This window comes from Peromyscus leucopus, chromosome 10 (genome assembly GCF_004664715.2).
Source record: "Peromyscus leucopus breed LL Stock chromosome 10, UCI_PerLeu_2.1, whole genome shotgun sequence".
In the NCBI taxonomy this organism is placed as follows: Eukaryota; Metazoa; Chordata; class Mammalia; order Rodentia; family Cricetidae; genus Peromyscus; species Peromyscus leucopus.
Genome location: NC_051071.1, coordinates 53,131,008 through 53,148,938, shown reverse-complemented (window position 1 = coordinate 53,148,938; position 17,931 = coordinate 53,131,008). Strand labels below are relative to the sequence as shown.

At 48.6% G+C, this 17,931-nt stretch overlaps 1 pseudogene; it reads right to left on the bottom strand.

Moving 5' to 3' along the window:
- Positions 1–1,239: 1,239 nt before the first annotated feature.
- Positions 1,240–14,769, bottom strand: LOC114702038 (annotated as a pseudogene).
- Between the last annotated feature and the right edge of the window lie 3,162 nt (positions 14,770–17,931).

The window sequence follows — 17,931 nt, the reverse complement described above, 5'->3', positions numbered from 1 at the left end:
GAGGAATCTGGATGTATACTACCTGGGTTCAAATCTCAGAAGTGTCACATTTTACCAGGATCAGTTCACTTGTCTCTAAGGGATTCATAATAAAAGACACACGGTGAGGTAGTTCTAAGGACTGAATTCGGGGATTTACATCAAGATCTTGAACAGGACCGTGTGTCTAAAACACTCAACAAACATTCATTCACGGTGCATCCGACAACCTATTAAGCACACCCAGGTCACACTTGAACCCAAGACATCAGCCTTGCATCTTTGCCGCCAGGCAGACCACCCAGCACTCTGCTGCTCTTGGCTAGAACTTGCTAGCATGCTCGCCCTGCGGGCATGATGTGGCCTCTCCAGAGCCCTCTTTCCCGTTTCCATGGCTACGTTTCCTCTTCTCTGTGTTACCGAAGAACCCCGACTGCAGAGGCAGGTTTATTTATAGCCATAAAATTAGTGTTATTTGGCTTGAACTTTCCTGCAGCCATCAGCCCATCACTCTAAGAGCACCCACACTCAGGCGGCACTGGTCTGTTTCCCCCGTGTCCTGGAATCATTAATTAGTGGCTCAAAAGAATGTTCATTGGATATCTGTGAGGAGAGCAGCTCGACCCAAGCTTCCTCTGCCGGAAACCAGTGAGTGTCTTCCCCAAACTCCGACTCCCACAGGCCAACCACTGACGACATAACTCTACTCGCCATGTCCGCACTTGAGATATGGCCACAATTTAACTCACCGTAGTCTCAATCTTCTCCTGCCCCACGTTCCCGATTTTCATGAATGGGGTCACCATTATCCAGCCTCCAGACCGGCCGGAACCTGAGGGCTGTCTCATCCCCACCCTGTCTTACCACTACATTCCTATCAACATGTCACCAGACTTTATGGTCCCATCTGCCAAAGTCCTCATCTTCACCGATGATGAGGATAGTGTGGCCCTGCCTTGGGGACATCACTGTGGGATTGACAGCTTCTCATTATCTTCCTCCTCTAATCCTCCCTTCACACCCTCATTTCGCTGTTGCCGATGCCGTGGCTGTTTTCTCACTTGAATATATTTTTATTTAGAGCACAGCACTCACAGCATGATTGACTTTCACAGATCTGAACCACGAAGCATGTAATATTTAAAAGACGTTGCTGTTCACAATTTGAGTACAGCATTATTCCTGTTTGGCACTAGGCTCAGAGACAACATTCCGATTCCCCAGCTTTGGGGTATGTATTGTCTCAACATGGTGGTCTAGTCACGCAGAGGAGAGACATTCAAAAGCAGATTCTTTTTCTTCTTCCGGTTCCTTTGCAGTGAGGCCCATTTTCTCACCCGAGAAATCATTACTGGGGGGGGGGGCGCCTTCAACAAGCTCCCAGGACTTATCGCGACAGGGAACGAGTAGAGTAGGAGGTCCTCAGGGACACCTTTGGAGTCGCCATCAGAGGTAACGCCCATTTGGAATGCTCTAGGATTCCAAAGCAGATGTCTCAGAGACGGCTTTCGCAGCAGACATGGCACCGGACAGTTTCCGGTCTTGATGACGGCAGCACCAGGCTGTTGCACAAGCGTGATGGACTCTCCCCTGAGCCAGCCGCCATCTTTTAGGGCCTCATACACCGACTTCCTTTCCTTGCAGTTTCACCTTAGCATGATTGGCATCTGGACGCTGAGTGGATAAGCTCTCCCCCAGAAGACGGCGTTCTGTACGTCATCAGCGGTTACACCGTGTCTTAGAGCAATCTGAGATTTTTGCCCGGCAGTGGTCCAAGCGAGTCAGGCAGCTGAAGCTCTCTTGGGGATCGGTGGGCCTGACTTGGAGGCCATTGGACAGTTGGTCTTGGCTGGGTTTCCCGCTGCAATGACCTTGACTGATGTCTTGGCAAATTTCTCCAAGGCTGCACCCTGAGCTTTGAAGGCTTTCACACTTGCGTTCAGTAGGCCTTCCCCGTGCCTTCCCTTCTTGGTGGGGAGCCCCCAAGGACAGCCACGTCCAGGTCTTAGAAGGCAACCTCTGTTAGGATCCTGCTCTCAATCTTCCTTGTCTAACGTCTTACATCATCAGGGGGGCGTGGGCACGCGATCTCCGCCTTAAAAAGCCGCACACGGACCCCCACGTTCTCTCTCTGCGCTCCTCTTTCTGTTTCCTCTCTGCTCTGCTCCTGCCATCTTTCTGTCCCTCCAGGCCTAGTTTCTTTCTAATAAAGCTCTTTCTAACTCTGCTAACTTTGGCCGGTGACTTTCCTGCTGTGCCCGCCGACCCACCAGTGGCGTTTATCCTTTCAACCTCTCTGTCTGAGGCAATGACATCTTTCAGAAGGGGAAGGGAAGTTTTGCAGTTCTATCAGGACAAGGACGTCCAGAACATCCATCCTGGGGGGTGTTGTCCAGCAGCTCAGGAGTGATAGGCTGGTCCGTTTCCAACACTGTACGACAGTGAGAATGCCATCTGACCAGCTGCTCTAGTCACAAGGACTCTGGTTGGTTCAGACGTTATTGGGAACTGTGAGGCAAATTTCTGCTTTTGCAAAGGCCATCTCCTGTGGTGGTGGTTGTTGTTGTGGTGGTGGTGGTTGTGATTGTCGTTAGCCCATCTATTAGTTACCCTTCCCAGTGTGTGACAAAGTGCCTGAGTCAACTCGAGAAAGGTTTACTTTGGTTCCTGGTTTTGGAGAGTAAAGTCCACCATTGGCGGGGAGGCTCAGGCTCTGTGGCAGTGGGTGGGCGGGGCAGCATTTCTAATATGGCAGGAGAGAGCCTAAGACGGGAAGGAGTCAGGTATCACACACCAGCAAAACCTGCCTCCCAAACAACGTCACCAGCTGCAGACCAGGTATTCAAACACATGAGTCCGTGGGGACATTCGGACCGTAGACACTCACACTAACTATACGGAGTAAGCGGGTTCATTCTGACAATTTGATACACGCAGGGGACACTTTTGATCCCGTCCACCCCGGTTGTTGCTTTCTCTGCTCACTCCCCCTGCTCTCTTTTGAGCTCTCTTATGGTTCTAATATTACCCACTATTTTTTGTGTTGTCTTTTTCATCCCTCATTTCAAAAAAATGCATTCTTTGTGTGCAATGTATTTTGATCATATTCACTACGTCTTTCCCAACTCCTTCCAGATCCAACCCTCTCTTCCCTACACACACAACTTTATGTCCTTTTTTTTTTTTTTTTTTTTTTTAACCCATCAAGTCCAATTTACACTGCAAAAATACTCTTAGATGTAAGGTCATCCACTGAAACACAGTGAACCTACCAGGGGTAGGTTTTAAAAAAACCTGACTCTCCCTCTCCCAGGAGCTATGGATTGCCAATGGCTCCTAGTTCTCAGGACCCACCTCCCCTCTCCATTCATGGGTTTTTATCTGGTTTGAGTTTGCGCAAGCCTGGGGCAGGCTGTCACAAACACTCTGAGTTCAAGTGTAAAACTGCCCTGTTTTGTTCGGAAAAATAAATTATCTTTTGATTTGACATCTGTGTTACAGCCCATTTCCCACCTGGAATCCTTCTCTGTTCCCACACTCTCATGGGGCAAGATTCTCTATTTGAAAACACAACATATAAAGTCCTGCTTTTACCTTGTCTTCATTCCAGGGATTCACCCCTGCTATCCAACATGGACTTTCTAACAAGAGGGTCCTGCTGCCCTCTTTCATGCCTCCATGTTGAATATATATATATATATATATATATATATTGGTCTTTACTTATGGTGGGCCTGGCCTCTTGACCAAGAATACCAACCCTTTCTTTGCTCAGTAGCTGAGTCATTCTCTTTCAGGACTCATTTTGAAAATCACTTACTGGAGGACATCTTTTCCCACCTCCCCAGGCACAATTCCCCCCCCTCCAATCCCTACGTTCTTTAAGTTTCTGGTACCTCCATCTAGAATTCCTGTCCTCTTCTTCCATCCGGTTGTTCCCTGGCTTCTCTCCCCTGACCCACGCTGACCCACTTCAAACGCTGTTTGTCTCCGTAGCTCCAGGACTGGGATACAAGAGATACCCAATAAACACTCGTGAAATACAGGACAATCATGGCTTCAGCCAGGCCTGCCGGGGTCTTCCGGAGTGCCAGCAGAGCCTCTCCCACAAGACTTCCTCAAGCGGTCTTGGCTGGCCTCCCCTGAGCAGGGAGGGCTACCCTGTGTCCACCATGTGGGACACAGCAGCTGCCCCTTGGGACTTAGACTTTGTTGCACTTGTATCTGTGGGGGACATGGCTCCCTAAGGGCAGCCTTGAGAGGCCAGGCCCACCATAAGTAAAGGCCCCGACAGAGACAGCAGCTACTTGTTCCCATCGGTGTCCCAGCTTGTCAGAGCAGATCCTCCTCTGGCCCTGGAGCTGGCAGGTTCCAGTCAGAATGGAAGAAGCTAAATGAATCTGGGCTCCACCCTTGATCCAAACCCAGGAAAACAGCCAAGTCAACATGTGCACCAGACTGTAAGCTCCAGGGCAGAAGACCCCAGATTTACCTTCCTTTAAGCCGCAGCCCCGAAGGGAATCAAGGAATGTGGTGACCCTCTTTAATAGGAATAAGTGTTTGTCGCAGAAAAGACAAAGTTCTGAGGCTAAACCAGACTTAGTGGCAGAGGTTGGTAACCCCAGCATTTAAGAGGCTGAGGCAGGGGGATCGTGAGTCCTAGATCAGCCTGGGCTACATGGGAAGAGACTACAAAAACAAAACTCTGTTGCTCAATTTATACTGAACACATTTTTTGAAAGCGGAGCACAGAGCTCATAAAAGAGTCCTTGCCTTGTCCAGGTGCTTACGGACTGACTAGACAAAAAGACACACTCCCAGGCTAAGACTAAGCCGTGTGTTTGGGGTGTGTGTGTGGGCATGTGGGGTGTGTGTGCATGTGGGGGGGGTGTGCATGTGGGGTATGTGCATGTGTATGCATGTAGGGTGTGTGTGTGTGTGTGTGTGTGTGTGTGTGTGTGTGTGTGTGTGACTCATCTTCCAGATGAGAGGTTAGGAAAAGAGGGGGTACATGGGACCCCAGGCTGGGCTGTCAGTGGAGGCAGAGCTTATGGGATCTCCAGTTCTGGAGATTCAAGGGCATGTGTCAGTATCTGTCGGGTTCTAGGGGGAACCTCATGGAAGGATTATACAGAGAGAGGAACCACACTGTTGGACAGAAAGCCAGAAAGAGACTTGGGAGTCAGGCCTAGGCTTTTACCACAAACACTGAAGAGTCCCTTAAGAGTGACCCTAATTTCTTCCAAGTGAAGCACCCAAATAACTCGATGGCTTCCCCCACCCTCAAATGTTCTATGCCATCTTTTACTGCCTCACTAGGGGCCAAGCCTCCAACATAAACTTTTAGGGAACATTCGAACTGTAGCAGGCTCCATGTATCACTCAAGACCAGGGGACCTGGGGCCCCCAGTGGTAAGATATTTGTCCTGTGAATAAGGAAGGCCCTGGGCTTGATACCCATCACTGACAGAGAGAGAGGGAGAGAGAGAGAGAGAGAGAGAGAGAGAGAGAGAGAGAGAGAGAGAGAGAGAGAGAGAAGGGAATGAACACAAACATGTGTAGGGTCCGCTTCTAATAAGCCCTGGAGTACAGACGTGGAACAGGGCCTGTCTGAAGAGTTCCCACTTAAGGAAGGGCAGTAAATACTAGTCCTTCTGCTAAATCTACTTTGTTTGGCCGCAACAAAATACTCAGGGCTGGATAAGTTACAAAGAAGGGGGGTTTGTCTATCTCACAGTTCTAGGACCTTAAGCGGCCACATCTCATGAGAAGAACCTCGTGTTGCATCCTAACATGACAGATGGCATCACCCAGTGAGAGAAAGAGAAAGAACGTGAATCATAGATGCCCATGGAAGCAAGAAAGTGAGCCAAGGCTATCCTCAGCTACGGAGAGCGAGAGCGGTCCAGGCTGTCCTGAACTCCGTGACATTCTGTCGCAAAGCAAGAACGCCAAGATGGCCGAGCTCGGACGCCTTTTCTTGTTGAAGATAGAGGCAAGGTCAACAAAATATGCCCCTGGGCTGGGCAATACCTTCTGCAGGCACTTGGGGAGGAACACATCTCCCTGGAGGCTGAGAGGCTCTCAGCTCAGCCCCTCCTCCAGAGCCAGGCAGCAGAGCCAAGGCTTTCTCTGCCCTGATTCCAGTTTCCAGTGTTTCCTCCTGATTAAAAGCCCTTTGGCTGCCCGGGATTGTCTGTAATGACAGTAAATGACTCCTGAGACTGTGAGGCAATCTTTTCACATCTTCAGATGCAATCTGTCTTGCACAGTCCCAGACTGTCTGAGTTCACAGCAAAACCATTGCAGAGTGCATGGAGGGGAGGGGGGGGTTGGCTGTGGCTCCCTTCTCACCCCTCAGTTTCCCACACCTTCTGGAATGACTTAGATGCTACTCACTATGGCAATCCTCATTAACTCAGTCATTCATTAGTTAAAAAAAAAAAAAAAAAAAAAAAAATCTCTGGCTCCTGCCTGCCTCTAGGGTCACAGTAACTCAAGTCCCCGTGATCAAAACTGGGTGGCAAAACTTGTTTCTCCTCAGCGAGAGTCTGCTTGCACAAGCGTTTATCTCTTACAGTTTCTCACAGACGCGCACACTCACACTGTAGCAACAATGGCAATGACCATGATTTCCCAAGCCCGTTGCCTGGAAACCACTTCTTGTTTCTGAAACTAATTTAAACATGAGAATTCAGCTCATGACTCAGGCCAGCCATGCATGGCATGGTTTCCTCTGTGTTTTACTGCTTTTTTTTTTCCTTCCACATCACAAAATAATGCATGCCTATTCCAGAAAAAAAAAAAAAAATGAAAAGAATATGAATACTGAAGAAAGGTCTGGAAGGCACAAAAAAAAAAGTCTCCTATAACCTCATTATCAGAGACAGACAATGTCTCGTAGGGATAGTTTTCTCTTTATTTTGAGTTTTCTTATTTTTTTTATGTGTGTGTGTGTTTTGCCTACATGCATATATATATATATGGGCACCAGGAACCAATGTGTTCCTGGTGCCCTCAGAGGCCAAAAGAGGAAGTTGGATGCCCGTAAGCGAGTTGTAGACAGATGTGAGCCATCATGGGGGTGCTGGAAACCAAACCCCGATACTCTGCCAGAGCAGCAAGCGCTCTGAACTGCCGAGCCGTTGCAGCCCTCGAGGGCTATTTTCTTTTAAACACGTCTTTCCTCACTTACTACTTGTGCGGTACGGTGGAGGTGGGGAGAGACTGAATGCGCCACCACTGGCATACGGAGGTGAGGGACACATCGGCAGAGTCGCTTATCTCCTCACGCCTTTCCCAGTGCCTCTGAGCCCTCTGAACCGTCTTGCCAGCCTGGAGATTTTTTTTTTTTTTTGGTTTTTCGAGACAGGGTTTCTCTGCGTAGCTTTGCGCCTTTCCTGGAGCTCACTTGGTAGTCCAGGCTGGCCTCGAACTCACAGAGATCCGCCTGGCTCTGCCTCCAGAGTGTTGGGATTAAAGGCGTGCGCCACCACCGCCCGGCATGAGATATTTTTCTTCCTCCAAATTTTGAACATCATTGAGAATGATTCTGGCATCTACATTAAGATTAATATTGAATTTACCCAGCTGACAAAATTTTCCCAGTGTTTTCTAAAATCTACATCTATAAAGCAAGTCGTTTTTCTTTATTTGCTTGACTGATCTCTGAACGCTAGATGTTGTGGTTATTTCCAATCTATTACCATTTGAAGAGCTGTCACAGTCATTTTAATACAAATTTTGTCGTCGTCGTCGTCGTTTTTGGAGATGGTTTTACTGTGTAGACTCAACTGGTCTTTGATCTCCCGAGGCTGGGGCAGGAAGATGGCGAGTTCAGGTGTGTGCTACCACGCCCAAGTTTCAGAGAACCTGAACAATATGTAAAAAAATTAAACTATTATGTGCTGGTGACTGTTCTGAGTGGGAGGAGCGCTGAGGATAAAACCACACATCAAACTCACCAGGCAAGGGCTCTCTCTACCACTGGGCTGTGTGTCTGGTCTTCCATGCTTATCTTCACCTGCTACTTATGTGTAAGAGTGAGATTCCTCTTGCATTTGCTCATTTATGTATGTGCTTTGGGAGAATGTCTCTCCTTTCACCACGTAGGCCTGGGGATCGACCTCAGATCATCAGGCGTGGCAGCAAGCGCTTTTACCTGATGAGCTGTCTCCCTAGCCTGAGTTCATATATGTGAGTACAAGGACTTGTGTGTTATAACGTGTGTGTGAAGATCAGGGGAGAACCTCAGGTGTCGGTCCGCCCAATTCATGGAGTTTTGAGACAGGGATTCCTTCTACGGACATCAAGCTAGCTGGCCTGCAAGTTTCCCGGCATTCTCCAGTCTCCATCTCCCATCATTGGGGTTACAGATGCATGCTGGGATACTATTCCCCAGGCTGTGCGGTTTCTGGAGACCCAGACCCGGGTCCTCGCATTTGCCTAACAAGCACTTTACCCTCTCTCCAGCCTCAGGTGTAAGATTTTTAAAAAGATGTTTCAACAGTGCATTAAAAAGTAAGTCCCCCTCTTCCCCTGGCTCACACAGCTCCCTGGAGGTGGCCACAGCCGCCCCAGGTCTTCTGTGATTGTAGAAGCAGGCTCGTGTCCTTTGTTTGATGATATACCTGGCTCCATCTTGTGTTTATTTCACTTGCTCTATCTCAGACATCTTTCCAAAGAGAAGTGCTAGAACCTTCCATCGGATGATTTCCATCGCTTATTTGTTCCAGACGGACCTCTAGCGGTGGGAGATCCACTTTCGTGAGCGGGTTAGACCTGTGGAGATGGTTTTACATTGGTCCTCCGTTGCTGGAGGAACAGAGTGTGGCAAAGCTAACAAATAGCCCTACCTGCTAAAGTTAGTATTGTGGTCCAACCTAGAGGTCAATAATATTTTTCTGACCTAGCTGTATTTTTTTTTAAAGCAGAGTTGAGAGTTGAAGTTTATTAAGGAGAGGTTTTTTTAAACATAGATTCAAGCCCATGAGTTATCAGAGAATGGTGTTCAAGAAGAGATTCACACACACACACACACACACACACATGCACACAAGTTGTGGGATTCTCAAAAGAGTCTTTCTCCATATTCTCAATTTAAATTTTCAGCAAATACTTCCAGGCATGTGTTTTTTTTTTAATTTGTAAATTATATCCATCTATAATTTTATAAATATATTATCTGCATCACAGAAAATGCACAAAAATAGACACAATAACCAGTCATGGTAGAATTTTCCTGTATCTCAGCACTTTGGAATCTGAAAGCAAGAAAATTGTGAGTTCCAGACTACCTTGGGCTGCAGAAGAAAATCGTGTTTCAAAACAACAACCCCCCCAAAAAAAAACATCTTAATGAACGGAATTAAAGATAAAATGGAGGCCGGGCGGTGGTGGCACGTACCTTTAATCCCAGCACTCAGGAGGCAGAGCCAGGCGGACCTCTGTGATTTTGAGGCCAGCCTGGTCTACAGAGCAAGATCCAGAACAGGCACCAAAACTATACAGAGAAACCCTGTCTGGAAAAACAAACAAACAAAAAAAAAAGATAAAATGGATTACATTGAAATCACTTATTTCTTCTGTACATGATAATACATCACATAAAATACAATAATAAGAATAGCAGTAGTGATTTGGGCTTTTTAAGGACAAACAGCTTGATTGACTAGACTCTGTGATAGGCCGTCTCTGTGATAGGCAGTCTCTGTGATAGGCCGTCTCTATCAAAACCTCACTCCCACCTCTGCTCAGACTCAGGGGACAGCAAAGAAATGGGGATCAGAAAGAACGGAAGAGCTGGAGGATGGAGAGGAGTGCTGTGAGATGCTGTCCTCTAGGAAGGACACGCTGTCGAACACGTGAACAGCAGCTGTGACGCCCGCCCAAGACACACACAAAATCAAGCCAGTTAAAAATGAGGGAGGAGGGCTGGGTGGTGGTGGTGGTGGCGGCGGCGGCGGCGGCGGCACACGCCTTAAACCCAGCACTCGGGAGGCAGAGCCAGGCGGATCTCTGTGAGTTCGAGGCCAGCCTGGGCTACCAAGTGAGTCCCAGGAAAGGCGCAAAGCTACACAGAGAAACCCTGTCTCAAAAAACAAAAAAAACAAAAAAAAAAAAAAAAAAAGAGGGAGGAGCAACTGAGTCCCCAGACCCAGCTCAGGAACTATTAGCAGTCAATGGCTCTGAGAGAGGGAGAGTCAGGCCTCCTTGGGGTGAGGGTGGCCACCAGCAGGTTTCCATGCCCATTTGGGCAGCACTAATTGCACTTAATGGGTTAAAATTTTAATTTTTAAATAAAAATAAGACTTATTATAATTGTTCTGGAGTTTGAACCTCAGTTAAGTGTATTTCAGCCATGGAGTCCATGGGTTGTTATCATTGGAAGAATTTACATCCCAAAGATGTAAATTCAAGTGGAAGACGAGTGTTCTAAATCACACTCAGAGTCCCATCCACAAAAGCAGTAATCTTCTGGTGCAAGCATTAAGTATATCGTTGATTTGTGGTTGCTCTGCAGGAATCTTTTAAAGCTAATTATACATGTTACGAGCGTTAGCTTAATTAAATTAGACACCGTATTCCATGAGTCCAATTCATCAGGCCCCTGTGCAAATCCTGTCTCTCAATCATCCACCGACCTGCCCCTCCTACCTCTTCTCCATTTGGGCTAGTACCAACTCCAGGCACCCGGGCAGAGACTGGACGCCGCACGGTGTCTCCTCACTCATTCCTTGGGATCCATGTGGAATTCATGAACAAGTCCCATCAGCTTATCTGCAGGACATCCACAGAACCCCACGACTTCCTGTCTGATTTCTTGTCACCTGGTCTAGGCCATTATCGTCCTTGGCCTACACTGTTTTGTGACAGCCTCACTGTGTTCCCTGACCTTTACCCTCCACACTCTTCACATCCCAGCAGCAGGGGTCGGGGGGGCTCTTGGGCGGTCGAATTCCTTAAGCACTGTTGTTTGGAGAAAATTCACAAGTTAAGAACAACAGCAAGAATAAGAATAGTAAGAGGGCCGGGCATTGGTGGCACACGCCTTTAATCCCAGCACCTGGGAGGCAGAGGCAGAGGCAGGCGGATCTCTGTGAGTTCAAGGCCAGCCTGGGCCACCAAGTGAGTTCCAGGAAAGGCGCAAAGCTACACAGAGAAACCCTGTCTCGAAATACCAAAAAAAAAAAAAAAGAATAGTAAGAGTACGCCTGCCCCATCGCCACACATCCACCCAAGCAGTTGTCCTCCGTATCTGCAGGGACCGATTCCAGGGCCGCCATGTGTGTCAAAATCCAAGGCTGTGCCAGCCTCTGATATTACACGGTAGAAGGACTATAATGTACACCAATCCCCCACACAGTGTCAGCTCCAGATGCCTTACAACACCTCCTATAATGTAAACGCTGTGCATATCGCCACCACTCCGGGTTCTTTAGGAAGTTCTGACAAGAGAAGGAAGGGCCTGGTATGTGTGCAGTGTAAAACAGGGAAAGATTAGGGGTCTCCAAAAATGTCGGTGTCAGAAAAGACAAAGGTTTTTTTCCCCTCAGTGTTTTGATTTGTGGTTCGTTCAATGCACAGAAGTGGAATTCGGATTTAAAGGAACAAAGGCAGTTCCCAGTTCCCTCATCTGCTATCTGCCCGCCTCTCTGTCTGGGCGTCCACCCACCCACCTGTCTATTTATGTGTTTGTCTGCCGACTCACCAGCTATCTCTCTGGCTGGTCTGTGTCCCGGGCCTTTGCCCATAATTCGCTCGGTGTGTGTTTTCTAAGAACAGTTCTGCTCTCTTGCGTAACCCTAGGGCAGTCACCAGCCTCCCTAGATGGAAGATTGATAGAGCAGCTACCCGTCACCTGTTCTTTCCGGATCTCCAATCACCCTGTTGGTGGCCTGGGTGTCATTTGACCGTTTTTTGGTACAGAATCGAGTCTGAGATCAGGGTCTAGTGCAGTATTCAGTTGCCGTGACTTTCGTGTCCTTTGATTTGAAGCATCCTCTACCGTCTTTCTTTATACTTTGCTGATTCTAGAATTTTGGAGAATACTAATTCTCTCTCTCTCTCTCTCTCTCTCTCTCTCTCTCTCTCTCTCTCTCTCTCTCTCGTGTGTGTGTGTGTGTGTGTGTGTGTGTGTGTGTGTGTGTGTATGCAAGTCCATGTGCATGTATGTGTGCATGTGTGTCGAGGCCACAGCTCAGCCTTGGTAAGTTTTTTGAGACAGGGTTTCTGTGGCAGTTTAAATAAGAATGACCCCCACCCCCACCCCCAGGCTCCTATATTTGAATGCTTGGTCATCAAGGAGTGGCACTACTTGAGAGGGACTAGGAGATGTGGCCTTGTTAGAGTAGGTGTGGCATTGTTGGAGGAAGGTGTCACGGGGGATGGGCTTTGAAGTCTCAGATGCTCATGCCAGGCTCAGTGTCTCACTCTCTTCCTGCTGCCTGTGGATCTGGATATAGAACTCTCAGCTCCTTCTCCAGCACCACGTCTGCCTGAGTGCTGCCATGCTTCCCACCATGATGACAATGGACTGAATTTCTGGAACTGTAAGCCAGCCCCAATTAAATGCTTTCTTTGGTAAGAGTTGCCATGGTCATGGTGTCTCCTCACAGCGATAAAAAAAATGGCTAACAGTTTCTTACTAAGTTATCAAGTGGGCTAGGCTGGACGGCCTGTCTCTACCTCCCTAGCACTGGGCTTACAAGAGCACACTACCGTTCCTGCATGGTGTCTGGAAATCAAACTCAAGTCCTCATGATTGTGCAGCAAGAATCGGAGACCCTCATACACATCACACACACACACACACACACACTCACACACACTCACACACACTCACACACACTCACAAGCACATGTGCACACACATATGCACACAATTTTCCACTTAGTAGGGTGTAATGTATATTAATAAATTGTCTTTTTTTTTTTTTTTTTTAGTTCACTAAGAAGCAGGCTCTGGAAGTGGGATTGGCCTTCCCCATTTCAGGCACATTGTACTCCCTTATCTGAGGATGAGATAGGATAGGCCTCTACCTCTGTGGGGGGGGGGTTCAAAAGTGAATGCATGGTGTCCTGGGGAACAGCTTGAAGGTGAACTGTTTCCAAAAGAACTTCCTGTTGTCTCCCTCATGATACAAAAGCCCCTGTAGTGGAAAGGCAAAGCTTCAAGTTCAACAGGGGACGCTGGCCCATGGGAACTCGAGATGACTGCCTCAACTTCCCCAGTTTGTTTCAGGTGGATGTTGTGAGTGCGGGGCTGGGTGATGTCATCTCTGTCCGCTGCTCCTTGTTCTCCATGGCCTCAGTGGAGGGAGAGGACTCTCTGCACTGCCTGGAACCCTCAATAGGGAACTCCAGCCGGCTGCCTTGAGAAGGGTTCTTCAGTTGGCTTCCGCTGGAAGCTTATTTGATAATGTGCTGCTCTCTACCCATCTGCTACTGCCTATTTATTCCGATACGTTGGCTTGTTGTAAACTTAATAAACTCGTTCATTCAAAACCGTGGGGCTGGAGAGAGAGCTCACTCTCGGCTCTTCCAGAGGACCCTGCCCCTTCCAGCACCCACATCAGACAGCTCACAACCACCTGTGATTCCAGCTCCCGGAAACCCCAACACCCTCTGTGGCCTCCTCGGAGACCCTCATACACATGGCACACACACACACACACACACACACACACACACACACACACACACACACACGATAAAAATAAATCTAAATTTTTTTTAAAAAAGAAAAAAAAACAACTAACATACGGCTACCGTAGATCATTCTCGGGACCACACAACACACAGGAGACTAGGCTGTAGCTCAGTGGTGCACTGGCCCTAGGTTCCGTCACCACCGTGAACAGAAGTCTGCTCAGACTTAGCAACAGCTGAGCCCTGCCTGAGCTGGTTTTCATTCAGATGATTGCAGATGGTGGGTTCTCAATCCCAGCCATTTGCCAATTAGCACTCCACACCCTACTGTAATCTGGATTCCTCCCATCCCCTTTAACTACTGCAGTCAGCCTGCACACGCCGGCTCTTCTACTGTAGCCGTTCATAATCCACTGTTGTCGCCGAGTGCTTTGGTGCCCAAATTTGTGCCATATTTGGCTGGTAAGCCCCTTACGATGGCTTTTGAATCCTTGCTTTAAATTGTTCTAAAGCTTCGATCCTTTGCCGGCTACCCAAACGAAGGGCTCATGTTTTAGCTCTAGTTTTCGGAGAACTCCCTGGAAGCATTAGCCTGCTGCCTTTGGAGATGAGAAAGGTCATGCTGGAAATCTCTCATGGAGAGGCCGTAAGGGGTGGGGGGTGGGGCCACACAGTGCTTGTGTATATGTGGCTGGTTCAATTCCTGAATCTGCTTGAGGGCCAGGCCTGTGCAGCGAGCCTCAGGAACCAAGGAAGAGAGAGCTGCAAGCCCTCTCTGGTCAGTGGCAAATTAGAGCCACAGAGAGCAGTGACCCAGAGCACAGACTCCCGCTGGCCCCACTAGCTGGATTAGAACCCAGCTCTTGCGGCTCATGGTGGTGTGGCCTTAGCAAGTTACCTGAAGTAGCTTGCCTCACTCCCCCATCTATACACGGAGGATGCTGGGGGTACTGTTGCCGGACTGCACAGAATAATCGGGTGGGTTCATACAGGTGGGGTATTCAAGGCACTGTCGGACACTCCGTGAGCTCCCCCAGGGCCACTGGTCAGGTGGGCGGCATTTCGTCTATTCCCGGTTACTCCACTTTCTGTTTTGACTGTGTGTTCCCCCTCTGGCTTCTTCTTTTCCTTAGACGCCATCCCCCATGACGTATCGAAAGCAATTCACAACCATCAGAACCTGGAGGCAGGAGCTGATGCAGCGGCCATGGAAGGGGTGCTGCTTACTGGTCTGCTCTTCCCCCACCCTCCCCGGCTTACTCCGCCTGCTCTTTTCCATAATGGGCCGGACTCTCCCCCGTCAATCACAAAATGCCATACAGATGGATCTTAGGGGAGCATTTTCTCAATGGAGGCTCCCTCCTTTCAGATGACTGCAGTTTATGTCAAGCTGACATAAAACTGGCCGGGACAAATTGTTTGACAGTGACGTGGATTGAACCCTAAGCCACCACGGCACCATATCTCCAGCTTTTCACGATTTGAGACAGAGTGTTGCCGTGTAGCCCAGGCTGGCCTCAAACTCGGATGCTGGTGTCTTATACTCCATGTATTTTTAAAAATTTAACCTCCCGATTACTATTGCTCCCACTTTCCAGATCAGACAACTGAAGCAGCCTCTCAGTGACCTTCTTAGGGCCACATGGCCAGGTCATGGCACAGCCCGTCGCTGCCTGGCGCTGTCGCCCTCTGGGTCCAAGGTCCATGCTGCCTCTTCAGTCAACAGGCCCTGGACTGGCTGCCCGGTTTCTCGGTGCTTGTGTCCAGAAAGAATCAGGACAGGCTTGGTGAGGCGTTTAGAGTCTAAGGAAGTGGGGTTGAGGAGGCGTGTGGGCCAGTCCCAACCGAGATGAAGTGAGGCTTTGAAAGGTGTGTGTGTTGTGAAACGCTGTCGATCCATCATGGGAGATGGCGTCTAAGAAAACGAAGAAGCCAGAGGGGGAACACAAAAGCAGCATCTCGTAGCCATGGCAACCAGGTCCATGCTCCGGCTTCAAGAAGCAGACAGGATGGCTGTTTTTTTTTTCTCCTTCCGGCCTAGCCATTTCTTAAAAGTCCAGCTGCTGGGGCCAGGGGTTGTGTTCCAGGAAGCTGGGCCACATCAGGCAGGTAAAGCTTTTCTCCCTTGGTGGCAAAGGAGGCGTTTCCCTAAGCACAGCAAGTCTGAGTAACCGCGCAACCGAAAAGAGTTCTCAAAGGCTCCCTGGCTGTGTGGTTGACCCAGGTGCCTTGGGCTCCCCAGTTCCTCGAGATTACCAGGCTCACGGCCGGTGCCCTCCTTATCAACTGGCTGCAGATGCTTCCTGCCGCCGTGGTTTGAGATAGTTGATCACAGCCGCCACCACCGGATATAAACAGAGTCTCTGCAACCCTGAGGGTTTCATCAGTTGCTCCACACTGTCCGTTTCCAAAGGCCTGTGATAAAACAAAGAGGATGTCCTGGCCAAGGACCGTGTCTAGCCATCGCCTGCAGGAAGGTAATGAGTGTTACTGAAGATGCTAAGCTGAAATCCTTCATCTGTCCTTAAGTATTCACAGCCTTTAACATACCCAGGAGGAGAAGAAACAGCATCCCTCCTACCTGTGGGGGATACCTCAAGACCTCCAGTGGAACACGGAAACATGAATAGTTCTTCCAGGGAACCCGGTTCCCAGCACCCACATACAGGTTCACCATTGCCTGTAACTCTAGCACCAGGGCATGTGATGCCCTCCTCTGCATACACGTGCACATACCCATGCATACACACATAATTAAAATGATAAATACAAGTATTTTTGTAAAAGAGTAATTTATAATCAAGTATGAAAGAAATTAGCAATAAAAAAATAGAACAGTTTGTAACAACGTATCTCAATAAAAGTTATATAAGTGTGGTTTCTTTCTGGAAAAAAAAAAAAGACAGCTCTTGTCATTCTGTGACAAGGTTTCACCCTACAGCCTCAACTCAGAATGATCCCCCTGTCGCAGCCTCCTGGGTATTGAGATTATAGGGGTGAGCCTTCAAGGCCAGCTTCCTGAATGTATTTTGTATTCACTCTTCTTCCAGCGATGTGAGATGATACAATGCCTACGGGATGAGATTAGCATCACTGTATCTGAGGTACTTCAGTGCATGCACCGTGGTACTGGGACAGTGGATCTGACGGCTGGGGTGGCTCCTCTCTGACGTGTGGTCAGGGAGCACAGACAGCAGGGATACACTGGACACACGTGATTCCCCTCCTGGGTGTCAGGGCAGCACAACATTTTATTATGCTACTAAGAACAATGTCTATTTGAAATTTATGAACTCTTTATCGCTAATTATTTTATTTAGTATGCTTTTCATCTTTTATTTATTCTTGGCAGTTTTTTATATGTACACAATTATATTGCCCATATCTCTCCTCTCCCACTCCCATCCCCTCAGGTAACCCAACACTTCCCTCCCTTCCACTCCCATGTTTTCTCCTTCCCTTTTTAATTTTTGAAGCCATTAGTCCAATTATTGCTGCCTGCTGGATACGGTTGGCTTGATTTTCTGCAGATAACCACAACGGCAGTGAATTTCTGGATGCAATGGCTGTATGACGCCCAGAAGACATTACATGGCATCCCCGCCCCCCCTCCAGTGCTGGTATGCCTTCCACCCTTAGTGGAAACCTTAGAGGGATTGATACAGGCGTCCTGTTTGAGGCTGAGCATCCCAAAGTCGCTTATCCCCAGCACTTTCTCTAGTCATGAGCCTCTGCATGAAATGCTGCCCGCTGCAGAAGAGGTTCCTCTGGTCAGGACTGGGAGCAGCACTAATCTTTGAAAGTAAACGTAAACGTTTTGAAGGCAGTTGGACAACATTTGGCAAAGCAACAGTCACAAGTCCGTCCATCCGTCCCGTCCCCCCCCCCCACCGTGGGGTCTATAATCTCCGTAGTCACAGGCTTTGGGCCAGATTTACAGTGTTTACAGTGTCATGTATGAATTCCCTCCTGGGGAGCAGGCCTGGAACCCAATCAGAAAGTGGTTGCCTGACCCCTTTGACCCGCATGCCACCGTTGCCTCAGTGGGCGTACCTTGCCTGGCAGGTCAGTGTTGCAGCATCCACAGTTCGTCGCTGGATAATACCACGGGTGACTTTTCTCCTCCAGCAGCCAGCATGGCACCTTCTGGCGCTATGAAAGCTAGCCATCCGGGAGGAAATTTTCAGGTCGGTTCCAGCTTGGTTCTCTGTCCGGTAACACCACGTCATATCTTTGGACTTATACAGTTGACGGCATGTAACTCAAGTCACAAAAATGAAAACTTTAGACTGCGGTACACCC